Source organism: Pipistrellus kuhlii, unplaced genomic scaffold (genome assembly GCF_014108245.1).
Source record: "Pipistrellus kuhlii isolate mPipKuh1 unplaced genomic scaffold, mPipKuh1.p scaffold_m20_p_27, whole genome shotgun sequence".
Taxonomy (NCBI): Eukaryota; Metazoa; Chordata; class Mammalia; order Chiroptera; family Vespertilionidae; genus Pipistrellus; species Pipistrellus kuhlii.
The window spans coordinates 4,821,923-4,849,377 of record NW_023425526.1 but is presented as its reverse complement, the minus strand read 5'-3'; positions in this window follow the sequence as shown (position 1 = coordinate 4,849,377).

Sequence of the window (27,455 nt, the reverse complement as noted above, 5' to 3'; positions counted from 1 at the left end):
GTATCAACAGAGTTTCAGAAGAAAAAGAGGTAGAAACTGAAAAGTACTTTAATGAGTAATGAAAGTAAATGTCTCAAATTTGCTAAGATAAATAAGCATGCAGAACCAAAAATCTAAGCAAATTCAAAATGAGGCCTGTAACAGGACACATAATCAACTTCTGAAAACTAACAAAAAAGAAAAAGAAAATATTGAAAATAGTCAGAGAAAAATAATACATCTATAGAAGAAAAAATATATTAGAATTACAGAGGTTTATCATCAAAAACTATGGAGGTCAGGAGAAAGTGGTACACTATTTCTAAGGTGCTAAATGTGAAGTGCTGTCAACCCAAATGCTACACCCAGAAAAATGTCCTTCAGGAATTAAAAATAATTAAGGCAATCTAGACGAAAAACTAAGAGAACATGTTGAGGGAGATATCATAAAAAATGGCTACCTGATATCCTACAAATAGAACACAACCAGACATTTCTAAATATTAGGAAGATGAAAGAAAACAGTGAGTGACTAAATGGAAAATACATTGGACTTTCTTGTTCATGCGTTTTTTAAATTATATTTTACTAGAGGCCCAGTGCTCAACATTTGTGCGCTGGGGAAGGGGTTCCTCAGCCAAGCCTTTCGCAGTCCAGAACCCCTTGGGGGATGTCCAACTGCCACGGGCAGGGCGTGGGTCTAAGCCTACCCCCGAGGGGTCTTTAGCACTGCAACAGACGCAGCAGAGGCTCCTGCCACCACCACTGCACTGGTCAGCCATGAGCCTGGCTTCTGGCTGAGCGGTGCTAACCCTGTGGGAATGCACTGACCACCAGGGGGCAGCTCCTGTGCTAAGCATCAGGGAATATCATAGCAAGCAGCCATTCTGCCATTCAGTCAATTTGCATATCAGGGTTTTATTATATAGAATGATTAAAAAAAATCATAACATTGATATGGTTTTAAATGCATGCACAGAACATATTTAAACAATTAAAATATCAAGATCAGAAGGTAAAGGAATATAAAGAGAGGTAATATTTCTGTACTTCACATGAACTGGTAAAATTATGATGCTTGTAAATTGTGGGGGAAATATATATATAATCAGGATGGAGATTGCTTGGGGAGGGGCCATCAACTGATTGGGATGATGGGGGATGATTGGGGATGGGGCTGGCCAGGGGGAGGGGCCACAGGCAGTTGGCCAGCCAGCCCTGCCCCCTGATCAAGGTGTGGGGGGGCTGATCTGGGCTGGGGCCAGGTGCGTGGAAGGGCTGTGGGGAGTTAGTCAGCAGCCCCACCTTGATTAGGGTGAGTGAGACTGATTTGGGTGGGGCAGGGCAGGGGGAAGGGCCATAAGGGAGTTGATAGCTGGCCACAGAGGGTGTCATAGTGCTCATTCTGGTTGCTACAGTGTTCTGTTTACTGGCTATATATATATATATATATATATATATATATATATATATATATATATATATATATATATTGGGTCGGCAACTAAGTAATTGCGGGTTTCGCACATATATGGCTTCAGTTGAATTTTTAGGTTTGCAGACGTAGTACAAATGTAAAACACATTTTGTTATTTGATAGTTGGCTATTCAGCTGTTAATCAGTAAAAAAAGTTTTTTGATCTGTTTTGTAGTTTTCGTTTGGCGTTCGTTGAAAAATGGAAAATCAAAAGGAACATTTTCGTCATATTTTGCTTTTTTATTTCCGCAAAGGGAAAAACGCATTGCAAGCTCATAAAAAGTTATGTGCTGTTTATGGTGACGAAGCCTTAAAAGAACGGCAGTGTCAAAATTGGTTTGCCAAATTTCGTTCTGGTGATTTTTCACTCAAAGATGAAAAACGCTCTGGTGGTCCAGTTGAAGTTGATGACGCCCTAATCAAAGCAATAATCAATTCGGACTGTCACAGTACAACACGTGAGATTGCAGAGAAGCTTCATGTATCACATACATGCATTGAAAATCACTTAAAACAACTTGGCTATGTTCAAAAACTCGATACATGGGTTCCTCATGAACTGAAAGAATCACAGTTAACGCAACGCATTAGCAGCTGCGATTTGCTAAAGAAACGTAATGAAAATGATCCATTTTTAAAACGACTGATAACTGGCGATGAAAAATGGGTTGTTTACAACAATATCAAGCAGAAAAGATCGTGGAGCAGGCCAGGTGAACCAACTCAAACAACATCAAAAGCTGATATTCATCAAAAGAAGGTTTTGTTATCAGTTTGGTGGGATTACAAAGGAATTGTCTACTTTGAACTCTTACCACCCAACCGAACGATCAATTCTGATGTCTACATTGAACAACTAACGAAATTAAACAATGCAGTTGAAGAAAAGCGGCCCGAATTGACAAATCGAAAAGGTGTTGTATTCCATCATGACAATGCAAGGCCACACACATCTTTGGTTACTCGGCAAAAATTAATGGAGCTTGGTTGGGATGTTTTGCCACATGCACCATATAGTCCTGACCTTGCACCATCTGATTACTTTTTGTTTCGATCTTTACAAAACTCCTTGAATGGTAAAAATTTCAATAATGATGATGATGTCAAATCGTACCTGATTCAGTTTTTTGCTAATAAAAACCAGAAGTTTTTTGAACGTGGGATTATGATGCTGCCTGAAAGATGGCAAAAGGTCATTGATCAAAATGGGCAATACATTACAGAATAAAGTTATTTAGTTCCATGAAAAAATTGTCTTTGATTTTCTTTAAAAAATCCGCAATTACTTACTTGCCGACCCAATATATATATAGTACCCAGTCAAAGGCAAGGAAAACAAATAGTGAAACAAACACCAGAGAGAACAAATAGAAAACAAAAAGTAAAATGAGCCAGGCCAGCATGGCTAAGTGGTTAAGCATCTACTTATGAACCAGGAGGTCAAAGTTTGGTTCCCAGTCATGGCACATGCCCAGATTGCAGGCTCAATCCCCAGTGTGAGACATGGAGGTGGAAGCTGATCAGTGATTCTCTCTCATCATTGATGTTTATCCCTCTTCCTTCCTCTCTGAAATCAATAAAGATATAATTAAAAAGAATAAAAATAAAACAACAAAATTTAACCTTAAGTAAATAATTACATGAATATAAATGATCTCAATATACCAATTAAAATATAGACATTTAAAAATAGATAAAATATATTGCCTAGTTCTATACTATATATAAAAATGCTATTAAAATATGATATAATAAGATTGGACTGAAAGGATAGAAAATTATATTTCATTTATTGATTTTTTACAGAGAGGAAGAGAGAGGGATAGAGAGTTAGAAACATCGATGAGAGAGAATCATCAATCAGCTGCCTCTTACACACTCCCTACTGGGATGTGCCCTCAATCAAGGTACATGCCCTTGACCGGAATCGAACCTGGGGTCTTTCAGTCCACAGGTTGACGCTCTATTGACTGAGCCAAACCGGTTTCGAAGAAAATTATATTTCACTTAAATGGTAATAAAAAAAAAGCAGAACTGGCATATTAATATCATATAAAGTAGACTTTAGAGCAAAAAAAGGACAGAGAAAGGAACATTTTATAAGAGGGTTAACCCATACAGCAATTCCAGATAGGTGTGTGTTGAACAGCAGAGCTTGAAAATATGTGGACCAAACTGACAGACATACAGAAAAATACAAAATCTTCAATGAAAAGTTTCAGTGCCCTCTCACCCATTCATAGAGCAACTAGGGATAGATAAGCAAGTTTAGAAATTTAACAGCACCCTCAGTTACAGATATAATTATTATTTATAAAACACTCTACCCAACAATAACAAAATACACATTATTTTTAAATACTAATAGAGCATATACAAACATACACCATAACTTGGACCAAATTTAATAAACTATTAGCACATGCAATTCAAATACAGAAAGAATTATACACCATGATCAAGTAGAGATTTGTTCCAGGAAAACAAGTCTAATTCCATATTTGAAAAATCAATAAATGTAAGCCACTGCATTAACAGACTGAAAAAAAAAACAAAAAAAACTTCATTGTATCAATAAATACAGAAAAAACATTTGTCAAAACTCAGCAATCATGAATGATAAAAAACAACAACAACAACAACAACAAAAAACCAACTCTCAAATGATAATATAGGGAAATGTCCTCAACATGATAAAAGCGCTTACACATAAACAGCTGCAGCAAACATTATACTTAAGAGTGAAATGCTGAGTACTTTCTTTCTAAGTTGGGAATAAGGCAAAGGTGACCACTCTCACCATTATTTCCAATATGCTGCTGGAAGTTTGAGCCAATGAAATAAGGCACAAAAAGAAAATTAAACCATATAGATTGTAAAATGAAGAAGTAAAACTGCCCTATTTACAGATACTGGGAGATCTTTTCAGGAGACCTTCTGGCTGTTGTTCTGGACAAAGCCATTGTGTTGGGGCCAAGGTAGAAGCAGTCAGAGGCCAAGAGGGGAGGGCAATTGTGGGTGATCGGACCAGGATGGAATGGCGTTGTATGTGACCAGGCTGGTAGGGAGTAGGGCTGTTGAGGGTAAGCAGACCAGCAGGGAGGGCAGATAGGGGCGAGGAGGCTGTCAATGGGGGTCAGTTGGAGGTGATCAGGAGAGCAGGGATTGGCAGTTTGGAGTGGGCAGGCCAGCAGCGGGGGGGCAGTTGGGGGTGAACAGGCCAGTGGGGAGGGGAGGTGTGCACAAACAGGCCATTACAGGAGGCAATTGGGGGTGAACAGGCCAGCGGGCAGAGTAGTTAGGAGCAATCAGGCAGGCAGGCAGGCAGGTGATTGGTTAGGAGCTAGCAGTCCCAGATTGTGAGGGGTTTGTCTGACTGCCAGTTTAGGCCCGATCCATGTAAACCAACAGTAGAACATCCTTTGATGGGTCTCAGATTGGAGAGGGTGCAGGCTGGGCTGAGGGACACCCCTACCCCATGCACAAATTCCATGCATCAGGCTTCTAGTCCAAAAATAAATGCAAGAGCCAAGCCCTAATCATTGACTGTGATAGTTTTAATCAAGAGACTAAATTGGGAAAAATGCACTCCCCTCCTGAATTTCATCAACATTAAAAATATTTTCTCTGTGAAAATCCCCAGTAAGAGAAATAAAAGAACATATGTGGACTGTAAGATAATGTTTGCAGACCACATAGCTAACAAAGGACCAGTATGCATAAAGAAATCTAAAACATAACTCCTTACTTAACAGAAAAATCAACAGTCTAACTAGAAAATGGGCAAAAACATAGATTTTGCATAAAAGTATAAAAAGAAGGCAAGCACATGAAAAGATGTTCACCATCATTAGCCATTGGGATATGCCAATTAAGCCCACAATGAGATATCACAATACACTTATCAGAATGGCTGAAATAAAATACTCTGACATCAATGCTAGCAGTGATGTGGAGAAAATGAATCATGCACACATTTCTGAGGGAATGTAAAATGATATAACCACTCTGGAAAACAGTCTGAAGATTTCTTTAAAAAACTTAACACTACACACGATGCAATAATTTCATTACTGTGCATTTATCCCAAGAATTTAAGTCTTCTGTTCACACAAACACTAATACAAGAATGTTTGTAGCAGCTCCATCTATAACAGTCACAAGCTGGAAACAATCACGAGTCCCCAGTGGGTGAATGGCTAAGCTGACCGTGATGCATCAGGCCATGGGCTCAGCAATAAATAAAAGGAAGAATTGATGCCGGCAAAAATCTGCACACATTTCCAAAGAATGATGCTGACAGAAAAAGAAAAGGTTACCTTGTTGTAGGATGCCATTTACACCGCATTCTCCAAATAAGACGTTACAGAAATGGAAAGTAGATCCATGGTTGGCAGGAGGTAAGGATGGTGCAGAGGTGGATGGGAGTGGGTGTGCTTCTACAAGAGCAGCACCAGGGATTTTTATGATGATGGAAATGTTTTGTATCATAACTGTGTCAGTGACAATGCCTTAGTTTTGATATTTTGTAGTATTTTTTTTTTTCACATATTACCACTTGGGGAAACTTGGAAAAGATTAGGGGATTATCTCTGCATTGCTTCTTACACCTATCTGTGAATTTATAACTTTTCACTGAAAAGCTTAATTAAAAAGTATCTGTTCTTGCCCTGACCACTTTGGCTTGGTGGATAGAGTGTGGACCTGTAGACTGACGGGTCCTGGGTTCCATTCTGGTCAAGGGCATGCATCTTGGTTGTGGGCACAACCCCAGTGAGGGGTGTGGAGGAGGAAGCTGATCAATGTTTCTCTCTCATCGATGTTTCTAACTCTCTATCCCTCTCCATTCCTCTCTGTGGAAAATCAATAAAATATATTTTTTTAAAAAGTATTTGTTCTTAATATTTCGTAACACTCTATACAGAATTACAATTCTATAATTTTTGATATACTTTTTCACTTAAATAATCTCCAGTGGAAACATTGTCAATTCAGTGTCCACTGATAGCTATTTGTTGAAATTCACACCTAACAAGTTTTATTTTTTATATATCATAGGTAGCAGGAGTATGTGGTATGTGTATGTATGTAATTTAAAATCTGATGGATGTCAGGGTGGCTATTTCTTGGGTCATACTTTCACAGAAAAGATCAAAATGTCTTTGCATTTTATAGTTTATGTCTCTTTAGAGAGCACTGTCTTACTATTATTTTGAGATATCTCTTTTACATTGTGGATGGGCTATAAATTATTAAATCATTTTATTGCTGTCAGTTATAATAAAAATAATTTGTTTCAGAATCTAATAGCAATTCCAAATAAACAATTCTAATAATAAGTTCTTCTACAATGTTAGGAATTTTTTTATCTTTTGCATCATTAAGATAAATACTTGGAATTCCAATAAGAAGGAAGGAGGTACTAACATGTGTGATACTTACTGAAATGCCAGAGAGCATAGGCTCAGTTTTCCATTGCTTCTCCATGCCAGTCCTCATTAGTAATGTGGTTGTTGTTACTATTTCTACTTTATAGCAAAGAAATTTAAATTTAGCAAAATTGAATTTTTACTCTTGGTCAGACAACTAATAAATACAATAGTTAGAATTTCAAAATCCACAGTCTGTCAATATATCAGACTACTCAAATGGTGGAATAAATAACTAAAATGTTTAAATTATGTCATGTTTAAGTTTTTAAAAAAATCTTTAAGGTTTTTAGTCTTAGTTATATACACAGGAGAAATATTTAGAAAACTAAAATTGTGTCAACAGTTATTTATCCCAATCAAATGATCTCAGTTACTAAAAATGTATTGGTATTTTCCCTATTCACTCCTGGACAGCATCTGCTAAAATACTATGTGACAAAGATGTCCCCCTTTCTCTAGATTTTTCTCAGTACTGTCCTTATTCTGTGGATACTGCTGAAAGTAATCCTCTGGTCATTCTTCCGCCCCCTAAAAAGCTTGGCTTCAGCACGTCACTGGTGATTTATGGCTACTCACTACTTGGCATCATCAAGGGAGTAGCATACACACTTGCCCTCAGGAAATGAGAAGGAAGCAGAAATACAAATTGCATGGTTGATTGGCCTGCTTCTGGTTAGGTTGGCCCCACTTAATAGAAATCACTTTTCCTCTTTTTTACTCACTTGTTCTATCACTAAAATAAATCCTCTTTTTTTTTGGGGGGGGGGGTGGCTGGATGCATTGCTTCATTATACTTTTTAAATACAATTAAGTGTTTACTTATGTGATGTAGACTCAAAGTGGTACAGCAGTCCAGATGGAAGGAAGTCAATTAGGTTAGTATGTGTGTGAGCACAGGCCAGACTGGAAAGTGTCTCCTGCTCAGACACCAGTCTTGGTGGGGGAAGTGGCTGGGCCATGTATATTGGGCAAGAGAAGGAACTAGAATGGTCCACAGCAGAGGAGGCATGTTGAGGGGGAAAATAAGAAAAGGCTAGTAAGTCAGTTGGAGTATAGAGCATTGTGGAAACAATCCAAAATATTTCAGTACACATGAATATGCACAGTGGAAGTTATGTCTTATTATTTTCTGGGCACCAGTCGTGAGCAATGCAATCGTTGCTGGAGATATGTTGCTAGTGGTTTCTTCTCTTTTTTGTGGAGCTTTCGCTGGGAGCTCTCTCCCATTTCTGCAGGTAGTGCACTCAGCAGCATCTGAAGGCGAAGCCAGAGCTATGCACTGTTTTACAGCTGGTAGAACTCAGGGTCACAAAAGTGAAGGATTCTGTCCCCTGGGTTCCAGGGAGAATCTAACTGCATTCTCACTGCTATCTCACTGCCTCTCCGTGAGGCTGTGCATTGGATGCATTCCGCCGCTTTCCCAACGCCTCCACCTGCCGCCCTGCAGAGCTTCCCACTTCCATCGCCGGGCTCAGGGATGCCAAATGGAAAGAAAATAAAAGAGAAATAATATGCCCCTGACTACTATTTGCCTCTGGCTTTGAAACATCATAAACCTTAAGTGTAAGTTACTGTTCATCTCTTTCACACACACACCCATGCTCACACACACATGCACACACGCACATGCACAGTAATAAAGCGGAAAGAGTAACATGCTTCCTCACACACACCTGCGAGTGAAAGCTTAACAGTGGACTCTGCTGAATTCTTCCAAACCGTTTTTTCTCAAGGCTATCGGTAGTGTAGAAATGGAACAAAATATTCTTGACATAATTGAGTCTACATAAAACCAGTATTATAAAGAATCTAAAACTGCTCTGGCCAGATAACTCCATGGGATCATTGCACTGTACATCAAAACCGATTCAATTCCGGAGCAGAGCACATACTTAGCTGGGTTGCAGGTTCAATCCCTGGTTGGGGTGTGTACCAGAGGCAAATGATTGATGTTTCTCTCTCATTGGCCTCTCTCTCTCTCTCTCCTCCTTTCTCTTTCTCTAAAAGCATATCCTCGGGTGAGAATTAAAAAAAAAAAAAAAAAAAAAAGTCTCAAGCTAAGATAAATAATCTGCTCATGGTCCCAGAACTAACAAATTGATGGGCAGAGGTTAACCATCCAGATACTGGGGAAGGGGCTTGTTTCTCTTACATTATTCCATGTTATTAAAAATGTTTTTGTTGTTTCCACTGTATTTACTACTAATATAAAAAACGTTAACAATTCATTTTCAGTTCTCCAACGGCTCTCACCCTCCCTCTCATTCATAGGACTCCTGTCCCATGTCCTCAGGGCCAGTCCAGGACTATGTGCTCATTGTGGTTTCCACAAAAGACAGCCAGCTCAGTGGCAGGGTGCAGGGGGGAGGTGGGGAGCAGGAGACAGGCCTGTGGGGGTCAGGGAATGCAGGGGGGGGGAAAGCCCACAGAATCCACATTGGAAGGCCTGGGCCCAGGACTACGCCAAGGCTTACCCTGTGGAGGGAAAGGGTAGCCAGCCTGGGGCTTAGGGCACACTCCTGGGCCTCTGTCAAACCCAGAGAAAGTGACACCAGGAGAATGGGGGCAGGGCAGCAGTATTGTGGGAAGTTCCCATGCCCCCTTGTTGGGGTGGGGAGAGCCTAGGCACCCCAGCCTAACTCGTTTGGGCAGAAACACTCTAGTGTGGAGAAGCCACAGAAATGCCTCAGATGCTGAGCCCGGATGTGGGTGCGTTCCTCCCTTCCCCTCCTTACTTCCCACCACCCTCAGCCTCCCACACTGGGCCTCAGCATCCCCACACTGGCCCTCAGCCCCACACTGGGCCTCAGCCTCCCACACTGGGCCTCAGCCTCCCACACTGGCCCTCAGCCTCTCACACTGGGCCTCAGCCTCCCACACTGGGCCTCAGCCTCCCACACTGGCCCTCAGCCCCACACTGGGCCTCAGTCTCCCACACTGGGCCTCTGCCTCCCACACTGGGCCTCTGCCTCCCACACTGGGCCTCAGCCTCCCACACTGGGCCTCTGCCTCCCACACTGGGCCTCAGCCTCAGCCTCCCACACTGGGCCTCAGCCTCCCACACTGGGCCTCAGCTCCCCACACTGGGCCTCAGCCTCCCACACTGGGCCTCTGCCTCACACACTGGGCCTCAGCCTCCCACACTGGGCCTCAGCCTCCCACACTGGGCCTCCACACACTGGGCCTCAGCCTCCCACACTGGGCCTCCACACACTGGGCCTCAGCCTCCCACACTGGGCCTCAGCCTCCCACACTGGGCCTCAGCCTCCCACACTGACCCTCAGGCTCCCACACTGGGCCTGAGCCTCCCACACTGGGCCTCTGCCTCCCACACTGGCCCTCAGCCCCACACTGGGCCTCAGCCTCCCACACTGGGCCTCAGCCTCCCACACTGGGCCTCTGCCTCCCACACTGGGCCTTAGCCTCCCACACTGGCCCTCAGCCCCACACTGGGCCTCAGCCTCCCACACTGGCCCTCAGCCTCCCACACTGGGCCTCAGCCTCCCACACTGGCTCTCAGCCCCACACTGGCCCTCAGCCTCCTACACTGGGCCTCAGCCCCACACACTGGGCCTCAGCCTCCCACACTGGGCCTCAGCTCCCCACACTGGGCCTCAGCCTCCCACACTGGGCCTCTGCCTCCCACACTGGGCCTCAGCCTCAGCCTCCCACACTGGGCCTCAGCCTCCCACACTGGGCCTCAGCTCCCCACAGTGGGCCTCAGCCTTCCACACTGGGCCTCAGCCTCCCACACTGACCCTCAGCCTCCCACACTGGCCCTCAGCCTCCCATACTGGGCCTCTGCCCCACACACTGGGCCTCTGCCTCCCACACTGGGCCTTACATTTTATTAAGGGCAGGGGGAGAGAAAAATGTGCCTTTCAAATCCTGTCTACCCCTCCCCCCCCCATGGAGAAAACCTTTTCTATTTATACTTTTCCCAGCTCTTTTGTCTCCCACATTTGGAATGAGACTTCTGGGCCTTCCGGGGAAGGCCTGCGTGCTGGGAAGGGGCCATGAGACTGTATCTCAAAGCCTGAGCTGGTGTCAGCACTGACAGCTCTGTCTGGGGCATAGTCCACGGTCGCTCTGGAATGGGAGTAGTCTTACTTTCCTTATTATTTAAGCAAGCCTTTACAGAAGCCAAAATAGCAGGATTAAAATGTCAAACAGCAGTTTTTATATAAGATGGCTGCTTCAGTGGAACCATCAGGCCCCTTGATTCTGGGGACCTCTGAGAAGAGCTGACTTGGGGTCACCAGGCTTCCCACTGGCCACGCGGGGAGAGCCCAGAAGCCTGGGTGGTCCCGCAGGCCGCCATCGCCTTGGTCCCCAGCCTTTTCCTACTCAGGTGCCTGGGGCAGCGGCTGCAGCTGAGCCTGCTGCTTCCTTTGCAGCATCGGCACGAGGCCGCGGCCTATTAAAAACTTTCACAATGAAGTTTCTGAATAGCACATGCTCCCTAAAGCCTTTGGTGGCTTTACTCTTAAGGTTACCAGTCATTCTGCGCTTTCCAGAGTAGCTACTGTTAACAGAATTATTCAATTAAAGACCTAGAAAATCATATAACGATATTATAGCCCAGTGATTTACCAGGCTGGAATCACCAGCACTCACAGCACTGGAGCAAGAGGAATTTGCATTGGCTTCAGTAAGCTGCCTGCCATATGGTACAGATTAGACAAATGACATTGTTGGCACAAGAGCCGGTGGTGGTGATGGTAGCTTTATCATGGGTGTGGTTGTCATTTAGTTTCCTCTCGAAGTTGTCTATGTGCAGGAGAGAAAGTTAGGCCCCTGAAAAAATCAGATGTTGGGAAAAGGAAACTGAAAAGCACATTTAGTTTTCAGTTACGTTTTGGCTTAATTTTAAATGCATCTCCATTGGTGAATTGGTATGTTCTTATGAGAGAAATATTGGATGAATTTAGTGTTAGAGACTCCTCAATTATCATTGTCACTGCTTAGGACAATATAGATGCTCAAGGCAAAGAAACAAAACTTAAGCATACATTCTCTTTATAGTTGTTCATGCCTCCTACGTGGCAATGAGTAAATGGCCCTTTAAAAGTTACCATTGGCAATATTCCCTCCCTGGGGAATCCAGCCACAACAGTCACAGAGCCTATTCCTCACACATCAGTCCCGCTCACAGAATACTCAGTTCACAAATGGTTGCAGAGCTGAGAGTGTCACCTCCAGAATCTCCTTCTTTTTTTCGTTACCTTCAAGCTACCCTCTTCCTTCCCCTCTTCGCTCTACCGTATGTATGGTAACTACCCTGCTTTGTCTTTTCCACTAGCTGATTTATAATAGCCACCCATCTAACCCCAAATGTCAGAAGCTTTCTGGAGAGAAGTCTAGCCAGAATGTCTCTCTGTGAGCAAGATTCTGTAAGTTACCTTCAGAGCCTTCCAGACACTCTTCCCCTGCTGTCTGCTTTGCATTGGTATTTTTCTTATATAACTAGATTTCTTTAAACCAGGCGTCTTCAAACTACGGCCCGCGGGCCACATGCGGCCCGCAGAGGAGTCTGATCCGGCCCGCCAGGTTTTTTGGGCAGTGAGCGCAGCCGAGGTGTTACAGTAGGAATTAGTAGTTCATATAGTCCGGCCCTCCAGCTCTCTGAGGGACCATGATCTGGCCCCCACTTTAAAAAGTTTGAGGACGCCTGCAACTCTTGGTGTCATTATCTATAATGTTATATAATAAAGAGGTAATATGCAAAATGACCACCACTCCAGCACACAAGATGGCTGCCCCCATGTGAGCACAAGATGGTTGCCACAAGATGGCCTGCAGGAGAGGACAGTTGGGAGTGACCAGGCCAGCAGGGGAGAGCAGTTGGGAGGCACCAGGCCTGCAGAGGAGGGCAGTTAGGGGCAATCAGGCTGGCAGGGGAGCAGTTAGGTTTAAATTAGGCTGACAGGGGAGTGGTTAGGGGGTGATCAGGCTGGCAGGAAGAAGCAGTTAGGGGCAATCAGGCAGGCAGGAAGGTGAATGGTTGGGAGCCAAGAGTCTTGGATATTGAGAGGGATGTCCGACTCCCCTCGAGGGGTCCCAGATTGGAGAAGGTGCAGGCTGGGCTGAGGGACACACACAACCCCCATGCACAAATTTCATACACTGGGCCTCTAGTACAGAAATAAAAATAACACATATGCTATCTAGTTTGTATAGTCACTGTTGACAAGTATAGCTTTTTGAGTTACACGTCTGGGTCAATTTCTGAGTTATCAGCTACATGATATTTGGTTAGTTGCCTAAATTTTGTATGGCTCTATCTACTAAATAACATGCAATAAAAGTATCTATCTCCTAGGCTTAATTTAAGGATTCATTAGGAAGTTACACTTGACATGCTTAGCACAGTGCTAAGTATTTGTGCACAGAGTACTTCTGCAAAGTGCTAAGTGTTGGCACTGCGCTGAGTACAGTCAATGGACAACAACACACTCCAAAGGCATTCATGTCCTGATACTCAAGCCACTGAACATGTGATCTCACATGGTGACAAGTGCTTTTCAGGTGTGACCCAGGTAAATATCTCCAAAGGAAAAATCTCCCTGGATTAACTGAGAGGACCCAACATGATAACAAGGATCTTTATAAAAGGAGAGCATGAATATCAAGGACATAAAAGGATGAGATGTGACAAAGGGGTTGGAGTGATGCACTTTGGAAGTGGAGGAAGGGGCCAAGAACCACAGACTGTGAGCCTGTTGTAAAAACCATTAAAAGCAAAGAAGCTGCCTTCCCTGGAGAGTGAAGGAGGAGCACAGCTCTGCCAACACTTTGATTTTAGCCCATTAGACCCATCTAAGACGTACGAACTCCAGAACTGAAAGGATGACATGTTTATGGTGTAAGCCTCGAAGTGTGTCATAAGTGGTTATAGCATTAAGAGGAAATGAGTACAATTGGAAATGGCAGACTGTAACTAGACTCCTTATTTGCCCTTCTATTAGCTCTTCCCATTCAAGCCGGCTCCTAATCTTGTTGGCTACCCACCAAAGAGAGAGAAGGTGGCAAAGAGCGGGGGAGAGCAGAAAAGTGATTTTTGTTGGATTAGAGAAGGTATTCTACAGCTATCTTTAAGAGAATAAATTAGGCCTAGGCCAGTTTGGCTCAGTGGATGGAGTGTCAGCCTGCAGACTGGAGGGTCCCAGATTTGGTTCTGGTCAGGGGCATGTGCCTTGGTTGCGGGCACATCCCCAGTTGGGGGCGGGGGTGTGGGAGGCAGCTGATCGATGATTCTCTCTCATCGATGTTTCTGGCTCTCTATCACTCTCTCTTCCTCTCTGTGGAAAATCAATAAAAATATTTTTAAAAAGAGAGAGAGAATAAATGAAAGTCATGAAATTAACAAATAAACCACTACCAACAACAAAATCTTGAAAGAAAAAAAAAAAACCCAAAATATTCTTTATTTTATTTTTCCACAGTAAGAAATCTAAATCTTGTTAATTCCTTAACTCAATAACCACCAGAATTCTCCCTACTCCATTTCAATAGAAGAAATGTTCTTGCCAATATCTCGTGGTCAGCATGTTCAAATCAAAATTATCTCCTTTCCACCTGTAAAATAAGATCCTACAAACCAAATAATAACTTTATCTTATATGCACATTTTTGAAAAATGCTCTTACTGTCTCAAAATTTTAAGTGTAAAATTTTCTTCAAACACTTCATCGCATTTACTACTCATTATTTTATCAGATATATGTATCCTGAATTGGTCCCTCCCTATTCCACCACCTTTTGCCTTAAATGTCTCACTCAAACTGCAAGTGTCAGTCTCTGCTCCCTTCAACCAGTGATCCTGCTGCCCTCCTCACCATCCCAACACAATTGTGATCTAGGATATTTCACATCAGAGAATGTTAAAGCTTGGGCAGCATAAGAAGAGCAACCAGATGAAGGGAAAGAAGTTGTGGCTGTAAAGCAAGTTGGAATGTCAATGAAGGAAAAAGAGAGGCCTGGGGATGGTGGCAATCGGTGTGAGATACAGGGACATGGATCAATGAGTGCACTGAAAGCAGTTCTCTGGCTGAAAATGGAGTTGTACATGAAGTGTAAACACTAGAAAAGATGCAGGAATGTTGGATAGGAAAGAAGACATCAATGTTAACACATTATTTTCAACATAAATAACTAGATATAGATACACTAGAGGCCCAGTGAGTGAAAATTCATGCACTAGAGGAAGGAGGGGTGGGATCCCTCAGCCCGACCTGCCCCTCTCACAGTCCAGGAGCCCACAAGGGTGGGAGGCAACCTGGCAATCAGGGGAAGGTGACACCCTATCACACCTCTGCTGCTGCCACTGCCAGCAGCACAAGCCTCGGTCAGCACAGGTTACCTGAGCCTCAGGTGGCCCTGGGCAGCTGGGCAGCCAATATCTGAGGCTTCCCTGTGCCTTGGACTGGCCCTGGGTGGCTGGGGGCCTGAGAGGACTGGGGGACTCTGGAGATAGGTGCATGGAGTGGCTGAGCCCACCTGGGTGCAGGCCTGGCCTTGCCACATGCCTGCTACACCAGCAAGGCTAAAGAGACTGGCCACTGCCATCTTGTGGCTGTGGGCACTACCATCTTTGAGAGCATGGCAGTCAATCAGTATATTTTCTCCTTATTGGCTATGTGTGCCACCATCTTTGTGACAATGTGAGGGTTAATTAGTATATTCCCACTTTATTAGATAGGATATATGTGTCTATGTGTCTGTGTGGTTTCCCATCCAATGACAGAGCCTGGAAGAAAGTACTACCCCAAGACCAATGTGCATTCCCAGAACCGAGATCTTAATTCCCCAGCATTATGCTACTGGTCAGAGCATCCTAGAGAAATGACTGAACTCAGTGCTAAGGCACAAGATTAACTTGACACATCTTCATGCCCCTATGCACAGAGTGCTCAAAATTTTATTCCGACTTGTCAAAAACTCAGAAACGTCTCTCACAGGCTAGCTATGATACAACTCTATTGTCCAAAAAAAAATTATCATACAGTAGTTATTACCCTTTGATTCAATTAGAAATCAATATCTCTATTTGACTTTAAACAAATAAATATAACACATAGATCAACATTTGAGGAGGAATGTGATAATTATATAGTCTCAAAATATTTTCTCAAACATGTTACATTGCTCAGAGAAGACAGAGTTACTTCATAGGGAAGCAGGCTGAGAAGAGCCACCTGGATCAGGGCCCAGAGTCAACACTCCAGCCATGGCTACAACTGGACTGTGAGTACCTGACAGCAGCCACGTGGCCTGGCCAGAGCTGCCCAGCGTGGGTCCAAACATGAACAGCATGAGAGAAATCCAAAGTGAGGACAGTTTGCAGAATAACAGTCCTAAAATATGTGAAAGTGTCAAATTTATAAAAAATCAAGAAAAGGCTGAGGAAAAATTCCAGATTGAAGGAAGCTAAAGAACTGTGTCCAGGATGGGGGAGGGGGCAATGGAGGAATGTATGTAATGCTTAATCAATAAAGAAAAAATTAAATTAAATTAGAAAAAGAACATAACAACTAAATACAACACATTTCTAAACTCGATCCTTTTGTTAAAAGTGACATATTGAGGACCTTTGGCAAACTATTGAACAGTCTGCCAATTAAATGCTAAGAACATTCCATCATCTGACAATGATGTTGGAGTTATGTAAGAGAATGTCCTATTTGTAGAGAATTCACACTAAAATAATCGGTAGTAATGAGGCTTTATATCAGAAACTTATTCTTAAAAGATTCAGGGGAGAAAATGTTTTTGTACTGTACTTGCACTTTTACTGTATGCTTGATATTTTTTTCAAAGTAAGTGGTTTTTTTTTTGGTTTTTTTAATGTTTGATGAACTACTAATGCCCATGGACATAATTCCCCTGCATTAACACTTCATTCTCACTCAGTCCTTTCTTACTATTTTTTTCTGAAATATTTTCTTTTTCTACGTTCATGTTGGTTGATTGTGAGCTTCTAAGATGAACACCTTGGTGTAGGGTCTTGACTTTTCCAGGACCTTAGAGGAAAACTAATTGGGTAAAATCTTGATAAGCTTAGCTTCCAAGGTTTAGATGACAAGAAAAGAGTGCAAAAAAAGGAACTGGAAATCCCTCCTTGCAACAGAAAAAAATGTTGTGGCTGGCTGCTGTTTCTAAAACCCACAAGAGTACCCAAATGCAGGAGCTGAATAAATCGCCTTTCCTCAACAGGCCATTTTCTTCATGATTTTATATTTTCCTCATGACTCATACATATTTTAATTCTGAAATACAAAATGTCTGCCCATCTTTTATGACCATCTATCATTCTAGGGCACAGTTAGAAAGTTTCTGCCGGATCCTGCTTTGTATATAGCTCCCATGCCTTTCTGTAATTATTTGCCCACCAATCTGTCTCCTGCATCGGGATCTTAGTTCCTGGGGAAGGAATGTTAAGCTTTCAGTGATACTGCAGTGCTTGCTGCATTGTGAACATTTATTGGTAGACATTGATTAACTAAAACAAGGAATGAGTGAAGTCCAAAATGAATGATAAATCATTGACAGAGCAGAGCTTAAATTATAGTGAACACGTTTTAACTAATTTTTCTCTTTTTTACTTTGGCATTGTGTGGTTTGTGAGAGTATTGATACTGGATTTTTGTGTACTTTTGTAAAGATGAGTATCCTTTATTAATCTGTGTTAATATTGTAATGCTTCAATATGGACACTTTGTTAGTAGCTAAAGACATTACTTCCTGGGAAGTTAAGGAAGATAATGGTATGAATCAATGAAAGAAGAGAAATGGAATATGAGCCACTCATAAAGGTTAAAAAACTGAAACTCAAATCAGACCAATGGGATTCATCATGATCATACCAGCCTTACTGTCTCCCACCTCTGTTTGTAGTGACAGTTAACATCCTCTGACCTTTGTAACACTGGGAGGGAGATGCACTGTGTGGCCTTCAGACAGTAGTTTAGAGGAAGGGAGAAATTCCTGTAGATGTATAAGTTTTTGCTAGTCATAATACCTCAAGAATTGCCAAAGATTTGCAAAGTAAAAAACTTATTTGTAACTATATGTAAAATCATTATTAAAAATATGCTCCATAATTAGGGAAATATTTTATATCTCTTCTAAGATATAATTTATATGTTTTTGATTGTAAATCAATAATTTTGAATAATCTTGTTTTCAATCTAGTTCTAATGGAAAAATCTACTATTAAACATAATATGAAATATTTCATTATTTCAGTATTTTTGTCCTTTTATTACACTTCACTAAAATGTGGTAAACATACAACATATTTTGATGCAAATTGTAAATTATTTATATAAAATTAGATGAGATTTGATTTCAAAATGTTTATGTGAAGACAAACATCTTAGATTTCCTTTTCTTTCTCTTTAACCTAAATCAGGTTCTAGGTATTAGAGGAATTTTTTTTTTCATTAGAAACATGATATGCACCAAGTCTTTTGAAGTGAAAGCCTTCAAGTCAAGCTCAGGTGCCCCAACAGTGCTGCGATGATGGAAACAAATAGGCACTTTGTTCCAGTGTAGATTTTCCAAAGCAGCAGTGAAACACCTTTCATAGCATCCTCCCATTAACCCCCTCGCCAGGCCAAGCTGCAAAATGTGTAGGTGGTAAACCAATGTCTGTCAAAAGTTTTAAAATCCAATTTTTAAGAAAGCTATCCCTTTGTGATGCACGTTCCCTTTTGGTTTTGAATTTATAGGAATTAAATGCCAACTTCATGAACGTTATTACATGGTAGGGAGAGAACAAGAGTTTGGAGTTGTGGTTACTGATATCAGTTACTCCACTGATTTTTCTGCTTCATAGAGAATAATCATGTCCACCTGACTACCTCTTAGAGTATGGAGATCAAACATAGGCAAATATTTTCTGTATTCTCAATTGCTTTTAAAAATCAAAATAAAATAGTTCAGAAAAAAAGAGAGATCAACTTTGCAAGCTGCTAACCAGAGCTCAGCAATCATTTGGAGCAATAGTGATTATGTTTTGGCAATAAAATGGCCTCCCCCCACTCCTTCTTGCTTGTTTCAAATGTTTTTCCCCACCATATTAAAGAGGGTTTTCCATCCTCTTTGAATTAAGATGAGCGTGTTGGAAAGGAAAGGCCTCCAAGGGCACATAGAGTCTGGGTGGAGGTGCCACAAGGTGACAATCCCCTCAGCCCTAATCCTCCTTGCCACCTCTGGTCCTTGGCGGTTGTCCCTTACACTGCCTCTGCTATGCTATCTGCAGAGCCCCCGTGTCTGAATTGTTCTCCCTGCACCTGCCTTTTCACTCAACTGAGCATACACACCTATACCTCCCCTTAACAATATCTACCCTTCTTAAAAACCTGATTAATTTATGAAATCATTCTTCACTAACCAGGGTTATTACCCCTTCAACTATATAAATCTTTGCAACACTATGTCCCTCCCATGTGACAATTTTAAGTGTGTTATTTGTAGTTACATGATTATTTTATCTTTGATTTATAGCTGCTTTCCCTATAAATTATAATATCCATATGAACAATGACTTTGCATTTACTCATAAATACATCTACAGCTACAATTACTATCACCAAACAACAAATAAATATTAGTTGGGCAAATAAAGTTGAAACGACTGATGAACAAAAATAAAACCAGAGTCATAGAAACATCAAACAAATTGTCCAACCTATGAGGGAAGGTGGGGGTGAGGGCATAAGAGATCAACCAAAGGACTTCTATGCATGCATAGGAGCATAACCAATGGATACAGATGGGCTTGGGGATGAGGGAATCTTCAGGGAGGTGGGGGCATCCAGGGAGAGGTCAAAGGGGGGAAACAAGACTTATGTAATACTTTAAACAATAAAGAATTTAAATTTTAAAAAATGGGTCCAGAAAATACAGACACAATTAATTGTGTTCCCTGATAAATTCCTAATTTAAGCTAGAGGCTATATTTCTGAAAAATAGTCAATTACTACCAAAAAGAATAAAGAAATGGCCACTTTCCATATTGTTCTGGATTAGGCAAATTTGAAATAAGGTGTGAAAATAGGTAATGGGGTAAATTTATTAACTTTCCCAAATGAGTGATTTGCTGATGCCTGGGACATCTCCTTTCTTACATTACAGAAAGAGCAAAATAACATTTTTACAATGCAATCTTATCACACACATGAAGAAGGCAAGATTTAGTAACTTTTTTTTTTTTGGTATAGCAAAGGTGGGAATTTATTGAAGAACAAGTGCAGATTTCTGAGTGGGGAGAGGGAAAGAATATAACAGCATAGACTCCCACATGAGGAGGGGGAAAGGGTCCCCAAACACACCACACACACACACACACACACACACACACACACACACAAATATATATATGTTTTTACAGAGAGGAAAGGGATAGAGAGTTAGAAACATCGACAAGAGAGAAACATTGATCAGGGGATGTGCCCACAACCAAGGTACATACTCTTGACCTGAATTGAACCTGGGACCTCTCAGTCCACAGGCCGATGCTCTATCCATTGAGCCAAACCAATTAGGGTAACATTTTCTTTTTAATTTCTTTATTGATTAAGGTGTTACATATGTGTTCTTATTCCCCTATTACCTCCTCACCCCCCATTCATTCCCTTACCCCATTGGTGTTTGTGTCCATTGGTTGGGCTTATATGCATGCATACAAGTTCTTTGGTTGGTCTCTCCCCGCTACTCTCACCATCCCCTGCCTTCCCTCTGAGGTTTGACGGTCTGGTCGATATTTCTCTGTCTCTGGATCTGTTTTTGTTCATCAGTTTATGCTGTTCATTATATTCCATAAATGAGTGAAATCATGTGATATTTATCTTTCTCTGACTGGCTTATTTCACTTAGCATAATGCTCTCCAGTTCCATCCATGCTGTTGCAAATGGTAAGAATTCCTTCTTTTTTTACTGCAGTGTAGTATTCCATTGTGTAGATGTACCACAGTTTTTAAAAACAGTTTTCTTTTTAAAGTTCCAACTAAGATGGTGTCAATAAATATGATACTTGAATGTGCCTACAACCACATTAAAATTACAACTAAATTACAAAACCACCACCACATAACTATCTGAAATCTAGCTGAACAGAAGTCCTACAACTAAGAATATAAAGAAGAAGCCACATCAAGTCTGGTTGGAGGGGTGGAGACTAGGAATCAATTTGTCCCACACCCATATGTGGCAGATAAAAATCGGAAGGGATATCTTGGCTACAGAGGTACCCCCTGACAAATAAAGATCACACTCCACACTAGGTCCCTCTCCCAAGGTTCCAGTGCAAGGAACAGAAGCTGCTGGCTGTAAAAAACAGTGCGTAGTGTGGCTGACTGACATGGATGTTGCTGGAGTACCAGACAGTTCCTCTTAAAGGGCCCATGCATAGACATACTCAGACTCACTCCCTTTGAACTCCATCATTTGGGCAGCAGCTGGAAAGGCACTGGGCAAATATGGGGAGGAACTGAATTTTCTGGCATCAGGGTGAGAGCTGGAGTCCCAGATTTCTCTAAACAAAAGTGTTGGCAGAGGCCAGTGTTCCTTTGGTGATTTCTCGCTGGCAAGAGGGCACCATATCTGAGTCTCCATCAACCTGGCTCACATTGCTCAACCCACCCTAGCAATTCCTTTAGACCCCACCCATCCAATGCTTGGCCCACCCAAGCAGTTTTCCATATGAATGGCCTGTCTTGGTGTATACTTCAGATTTTTCTAAAACCTTTTAAGTAAGCAGCATCTGGTCTCATTATGCCCTGTACCTCTCACTAAGTGACCACAGGTGTAGCACTAGCAGCAGCTAGCCTTAGTTCACAGCTTGGCATTTCCTGGACATTTCCAAGTCTAACTTAAGTGGTAATAATCTGCAAACCAATTTGTAGCTCAAGCCAGGTGGCACTGGGCAGGGCACAGGTGGCAGCTGACCTTGGCCGGCACCTCCCAGGAGACCCCAGTGTACCTGATGGACAGCTTCAGACCATGCCGAAGCACCATCCAACCCACTCCACAAGTGACAGATGCAAGGACACAAGAGCCCCACTGAAGAAAGTGCTGTTCCTCGGATTGGCCCATCCAAAGCTGATCCTCCTGTAGTCAGAGATTGACTCATAGACAATCAACTTGGGAGTTAATCTCTCCTATGGAGGTCCCAATAGTAATCAAGGATCAACTATACCAAGAAAGAGTACACAGCCTACCCTGGGGGGAGGAGGAGGAAGATACCTTAAGTGCTTAGTTTGGATGATCAAGGATGCTGTTCCGCAGGGCCCTACAGGACACCTACTACATAAATTAATTCTACCAAGCCTGGGAGATATACATTGAAACAAACACAAGGAGGCTGTCAAAGTGAGGAGACAAAGAAATATGCCACAGATGAAAGAACAAAACAAAACTACAGGAAATGAACTAATCAAAATGGAGACAAGCAATCTACCAGGTGCAGAGTTCAAAATTCTTATTATAAGGATGCACAAGGAACTTAAGTATAAAGTAGGTAAAAACAAAGGCTATGAGGACCCAGAAATTATACTTCTAAGTATTTACCTAAAGAAAACCAAAACACTAAATCAAAAAGACATACATCATATGTTCATTGCAGCATTATTTACAATAATCAAGATATGAGAGTGACCTAAATGTCCATCAGGAGATGATGGATAAATAATTATATGTATATATGTATAACTGATGGACACAGACAATAGTGTGGTGAAGGCCTAGGAGTTGATGGATGGGGGCAGGGAGGAGGGAGTCAATGGGGGTGAAGGGACATCTGTAATACTTTAAACAATGAAAATAAAGTAATAAAAAAGAAGTGGTACATATGTATAATGAAATATGACTCTGCGATAACAAAGAATGAAATCTGGCCATCTGCAACATGTATGCACCTAGAGGGTATTGTGCTGAGTGAAATAAATCAGACAGAGAAAGACAAATACCATATGATTTCACTTGTATGTGGAATCTAAAAATCAAAATAAACAATTAGAACCGAACAGAAACAGACTCTTAGATGCAGAGGACATTTGTTGGTTGTTGAATTGGAGGGTTTCAAGGATGGATAAAAGAGGTGAGGGATTAAGAAGTATGAATTAATAGTTATATACTAGTAATGGGGATGAAAAGTACAGCATAGGGAATATAGCCAATAATGTAGTAATAACTGCACATGGTGTCAGATGGATACTAGATTTACTGGGGTGACCACTTAGTAAGTTTTATAATGTGCTAGAGGCCCAGTGTGTGATATGGCATGAGACCCAGGCCTGCCATGCCAGTGGTACTCAGACTGACTCTTTCTGCACCAGGCAGGACCCAGGACCCAGACTGACTCCCGCCATGCCAGGCAGGATGTGGGATCCAGAGTCAAGTCCCTGTACACCTGTGCATTCTGTGCCACGAATGCAGCCTCCTCGTAACCAGTCCTTGGTCATTCCACCTTTACAGTGCCACAACCATAGGCCTTTTATGATATATATAATCACTGGGTTGTATATCCAAAACTAATATATAATATAATATAATATAATATAATATAATATAATATAATATAATATTTGTCTGTCAATTGTAATTAATATTTAAAAACTAGAGGCCAGGTGCATGAAATTTGTGCATGGGTGGGGTTCCTAGGCCTGGCCAGTGATCAGGGCAAATTGAAGCCTTCCAGCTGCCAGGTGCCAGCCATGATCTGCCAGACAGGGGAAGGGACCATGGGAGGTTGGATGGCTGCAGGAGGTTAGATGTGGGGGCACTCTGACCACCAGGGGGTAGCACCTGCATTGATCATCTGCCCCCCAGTGGTCAGTGCATGTCTTAGCGACCTGTCATTTTGGTTGTTCTGGTCATTCTGGTGTTCAAATCTCTTAGGTTTTATATAAATATATCCCTTTGCACTCCGGACCATTCTGGATATTGGCTACCAGCTACTCGACACTACTTTGCGGCGGAAACGTGCGTTTACAGACCCTCGTATTATTTAGTATAATTTTGGAACCAAGTAACGTATTATAATGATATTGGACTTATATGAATTGGGTGACATCGAGGAATGTATATTTGCAAAAAAACCCCAATATTTTATTGTTTATAATTTTGTACAGTATGATGAGTTTTGAAACACTCCCCAATATGCATTGCAGGCTGATTAGTGCATGTTTGACAGTAATAAGTGGTTTGATGCCTGCCACCAGGTGTTTTCCTGTTAGAACACACAATGCAGTCCCGTTTTCTTTGTCCCACATCTGGAATATGTAGTTTATTGTTTAATCTATTGTCCGCAGAAGATGTGGATGGACACGTTCTCGATACACGAAAATCGCCCTTTAATTGGTCAACGAGTGTCTTGACAAACTTGTGGTGTGTCATTGGCGTTTCATTACTTGTTTGTTTTTCGATGAGATACATTATATATATGAGTTTATCACACACATTTCCAACCTCCCAAAAAATAACTTCCTCCACCATTTGAGCGATTTACGGAGGAAACAATACATCAAAGTGTATTGATCTGCACGATTCACACCACCCATATTTGCCGTATATTCTAACAGCATTTCAGGCTTACTGACTGTTATGATATGTCCACCGCATAATGTTCTCTGGGTAGATTGTAGGTTTGTGTTATAATAATTGGTGAGCATGGTAATAATTCTTTTATCTTTCCACGCATGAAGCGTAGTATTATTCTTTCTGTATGCAACTGTTTTATTGGTTGAAAATTTTGGTTTTTTTATTTGTGTCGGTATGCCTTTTCGATTTCTCTTTATAGTGCCAGTAAGATGACAATTCATCTTTAGCAGTTCTTCAGCTAAAAGGATGCTGGTATAGTACCTGTTGGTGAACATGTGGTATCCTTTTGCATCAGGAACTCTTTCTAATAATTTCTTGAATAAATGTAGCGGAATCCTGGTACTTACTGGAAGATCTGGCCAGGATACATTATCAGAGGTTATGCTGCCATAGTATGGAAGTATTGTAAATAAGTATCCCATTCTTGAGTCCGCCAGCGCATATATGCGTATACCCCACTTTGTTGGCTTGTTAGGATTATACGTAATAAATGCTATTCTGCCTTTGAACTTTACAACAGATTCATCCACAGCGACTGCTTTATATGGTATGAAATACTGTCTAAATTTTCTATCTATATATTCTAAATAGTTGCTAACTTTCTGAATGTGAGTTCTTATAGTTGCATTTCCTTGTGTGGGTTTGTTCAAATGTAACATCCAAAATATCTGCATAAATCTGGACCTGGTAAATGTTTCCGAAAAAAAAAGGGATTCTACTATTGGCAGCAGTAGACCAGTATTCTTACATGTTGGGAAGTTGAATCAATCCCATATTCAGGATGACGGCGATAAATGCTAAAAATTCTTCTTTGGTAATATTGTACTACTTGTGCCAAGTTGACTTTCGGGAAAGCTGTTTCTTTCCAATTTCTTCTTTGGCATAATTGTTTGTCTCTTTTATTACGCTGTCTACCAATTCTTCAGTAAAATATAATGTGAAATAGTCTATGGGCCCTTTTATGTTACTCGGGACTTGTGGTCCGGCTATTTCTTCGTGTAAATCAAAATTTATCATGGCTGGAGGAACGTCCGATTCGGTAACATCTTCCCACTCTTCACTTGACAATACGTTGTCATGTTGCCGTGTGTTTTCTTCCGTACTACTATTATCGCTTTCGCTATCTATGCGAACAATTCGTCGCCTTCTAGGTTGAACGATATCACTATCACTGCTGTCGTTTTGTTCTACAGTTAGTCTTTCTAATGTGTCTGTATAGAGGTCTATCTGGAGCTCATCTTCACTACCACTTGTGTCATGAGACTCATTCGTGGTTGGACGCTTTGCCATTGTTCTAATAAAAAATATGAATAAATGCATGGGTTGAAAATTTCTATTTGTTATTACTAACTGACCAAAATAGCTTTCACCAAACAATTTATTCACTAAGAAAAGAATCACTTTTCCGATTTTCTCACTAGTTAGATCTATGTGCACTGCTCGAAGCTTCAAACCAAAATGAGCTCAGCTGTGAAAATCTTTTCCTCCAGATGTAGACTTGTTTATTTGTACTTATATATCTCACTATACAGTGCGCACTGTGTTCGAAAACCGACCTTTCTTCTACAAACTCCCCTTATCGCTCTTTTCAAGTGGCGTCGCGAAGTGCTCGCACCGTCGTGAGCACACATCTCACGTTCTCATCCGACACAAAACCCTCTGACATTTCTTGTATATATCTTAGTAATTTAACGATATTTTGATTTAATTTCTTGTGCCATTTCAAGATAAAACTTCAGGGAAACATGCATGTCTCAAAAAGTTGCGTTGAAATAACTCAATTCCCCGTAATCACTAATAAACTGCCATGTCCCCTGAGAGGGGACATCCGAGTGATATGCTAGAATTCCGATGTCCCCTGAGGGGACATCCGAGTGATAAGCTAGAATTCGGATGTCCCCTGAGAGAGGACAGCGGAGTGCAAAGGGTATATATTTAAAGGAAGGAAGGAAGGAAGGAAGGAAGGAAGGAAGGAAGGAAGGAAGGAAGGAAGGAAGGAAGGAAGGAAGGAAGGAAGAAAGAAAGAAAGAAAGAAAGAAAGAAAGAAAGAAAGAAAGAAAGAAAGAAAGAAAGAAAGAAAGAAAGAAAGAAAGAAAGAAAGAAACAAGTTGATCATTATACAGCAAAGGGCTGTAAGTGGTAATATCTGACTCATTGCAGCATAAAGTATGACGGACAAAGATGTTAAGGGGGTCAAATCCTGTGGTACTTGAGTATGGAATAGTTGTTATGCAGGGGGCACTACTGATATTGAACATGAGAGGGTCGAGTTTAGAACCATGAATGCAAAGCAATGACCTCTTATACACAGAATCTAAAAAACAAACAAAAGCCAAACTTTAGATACAGTGAACAGATTGGTGTTTCCCAGAGGTGAAAGTTGGGGGTGGGAAAAATGGGTGAGTCGTACAAAAGGTACAACTTCCATTTAGAAGGTGAATAAATCCTAGGGACATAATGTACAGCATGGTGACTAGAGTTAATCATATTGTATGTATATGTGAAAGTTGTTAAGAGAATAGATCTTAAATGTTCTCATCATAAAAAGTAATTTAACTATGAATGATGATGCATGTCAACTACAGTAATTTTGGGGATCATTCACAATAAATACAAACATAAATCAAGAGGGGGAAAAAAGAGTTTACCCTTAAATATTAACCCAGTGAAGTGGCATTTATAATCAACTACTGTTGATAAATGATTAAAAAAAATAATAGTTGATGCCAATCTATAGATAACACAAACAAACTAAAGTTGTTATCCTCTCTCAAATTTAGGATACTTATTTCAAATGATTCCAAATTCCTTACCATTTTGTTCCATGAAAGAACATTTTAAAACCAGTTCAGATCTGCTCACATACTAAGTCTGGACTGTAATGGGTATTGGATAAACCCTGAAATTAAAAATTCATCACAGAGGCACCAGGCTAAGAGAAATAAGTCAGTCAGAGAAAGACA